Source organism: Bos javanicus, chromosome 11 (assembly GCF_032452875.1).
Source record: "Bos javanicus breed banteng chromosome 11, ARS-OSU_banteng_1.0, whole genome shotgun sequence".
NCBI classification, from domain to species: domain Eukaryota; kingdom Metazoa; phylum Chordata; class Mammalia; order Artiodactyla; family Bovidae; genus Bos; species Bos javanicus.
The window spans coordinates 6,558,961-6,561,441 of NC_083878.1; positions in this window are offsets into that span (position 1 = coordinate 6,558,961).

Consider the following 2,481-nt stretch of genomic DNA (forward strand, 5'->3'; position numbering starts at 1 on the left):
TCCCATCTCTTTCAGAATTTTCCACAGTTTATTGTGATCCACACAGTCAAAGGCTTTGGCATAGTCAATAAAGCAGAAATAGATGCTTTTCTGGAACTCTCTTGCTTTTTCCATGATCCAGCAGATGTTGGCAATTTGATCTCTGGTTCCTCTGCCTTTTCTAAAACCAGCTTGAACATCAGGAAGTTCACGGTTCACGTATTGCTGAAGCCTGGCTTGGAGAATTTTGAGCATTACTTTACTAGCATGTGAGATGAGTGCAATTGTGCGGTAGTTTGAGCATTCTTTGGCATTGCCTTTCTTTGGGATTGGAATGAAAACTGACCTTTTCCAGTCCTGTGGCCGCTGCTGAGTTTTCCAGATTTGCTGGCATATTGAGTGCAGCACTTTCACAGCATCATCTTTCAGGATTTGGAATAGCTCAACTGGAATTCCATCTCCTCCACTCGCTTTGTTCACAGTGATGCTAGTGGCTGAATAATAGTCCAGTGTATATATGTACCACATCTTTATCCATTCACCTGGCCTTGGACATTTAGGTTGCTTCCATATTCTGGCCATTGTGAATAATGCTGCAATGAACATTGGGGGTGAACCTATTTCCAGGGCAAGATTAGATTTGCAGACGCAGAGAACAGTGCATGGACACAGCCGGGGAAGGGGAGGGGATGCACTGGGAGAGTAGCACTGACTTATATACACGACCGTGTGTAAAAGAGCTAGCTAGTGAGAAGCTGCTGTAGAACACAGGGAGCTCAACTCGGTGCTCTGTGATGCCCTAGAGGAGTGGGATGGGAAGAGCGAGGGAGGTTCGCGAGGGAGGGGATATGTGCATGCTAAGCCACTTCAGTCATGTCCGACTCTTGCAATGCCATGGACTAAAACCTGCCAGGCTCCTCTGTCTATGCGATCCTCCAGGAAAGAATACTGGAGTATGTTGCTATGCCCTCCTCCAGGGGATCTTCCTGACCCAGGGATGGAACCTGTGCCTCTTATGCCTTCTACATTGGCAGGTGCGTTCTTTACCCACTGAGCCACCTGGGAAGCCCAATAATATATATACATATAGCCAATTCACTTTGTTGTACAGCAGAAACTAACAAACATTATAAAGCAATTATATTCCAATTTTTAAAAAGACAGCACAGAGTAGAAGAACAGTGGTTGTCAGGGGATGGGGGCCGGAGAAGGGGAAGATGTGGGTCAAAGGGTGCAAAGCTTTCAATACGCAGAATGAATGTGTTCTGGGATCTCATGTACAGCTTGGTGACTGAAATGAGCAATACTGTATCATGTATGTGAAATTTGCCAAGAGGGTAAATCGCAAGTGTTCTCAGCACACGCAGAAAGTAACCTGTGAGGTGATGGACAGGTTAATTAGCTTGATTGTGATGGTCATATCAAAATGTATACCTATGTCAAAGCATCAAGCTGTGCATCTTAAATAGAGACAATTTTGCTTGTCAATTTTGTTTCCATAAAATGAAAACTGATTAAACAAACCAACCCCAGCACCTTCTCATTAGCTCAGCCATGATCATCAGGATGCAGCACAGTGATCCCTAGCCAGCTCTCTGCTCAGGGTGTTGGCCAGACTGAGTCCTCACCTGGAGCTCCAGGGGATAAACGACCCACTCCAAGCCCATTCTGGTGGTTCCTTGTGGTGGCAGGACTGAGGTTCCCACATCCTGGCTCATGGTCAGGTCCTTAAGGTCACTCACGTTGTCTGCCACATGGGCCCCCTCCATCTTCAAACCAGCCCCAGAGCATCCGATGTGTCTCCTGCTTCAAATCTCTGATTTCCCAGGCCTCTGACTCTACATGCATGTGTGTGTGCTAAGCTGCTTCAGTCGTGTCCGACTCTGTGTGACCCCATGGACTGTAGCCCATCAGGCTCCTCTGTCCGTGGGATTCTCCAGGCAAGAGCACTGGCGTGGGTTGCCATGCCCTCCTCCAGGGGATCTTTTTGACCCGGAGATTGAACCTGCCTCTCTTATGTCTACCTGCGTTCTGGGGTTCTTTATCACTACGCCACCTGGGAAGCCCCTCTGACTCTACTCCCAGGTTGAAAGGGCTCCTGCGGTCACGCCAATCCCACCTGCATAATCTTCCTAAAAGCCCAGCTGGTGGGAGACCTTCATTCCACCTGCAAAGTCCCTTGAGAGGTGCCTAGATGAGCATTGATTGAATAGTGGGAGATGGTGCCCAGACACAGAGGCTGGGAATCTTGAGGCCATCTTAGAATTCTGTCTACCCCAATGCTGAATAAACCTCATCCGCTACAGGAAAGTGAGTCAGAGGATTCCAGTTATGCCGTTGGCCGTGGATTAGGCTGGGTTCGGCTACACCCATCCCTTTGAGAGCAAACTGGTCTTGCGTTCCTTTTGAGCGAGTTCACTCCAAGTTCATGTCTAAGCTTCTGTGGAATGGCATACTCCTGCCGTTTAAACAGTAGATTTGAGATAAACGAGAGCAGAAAGG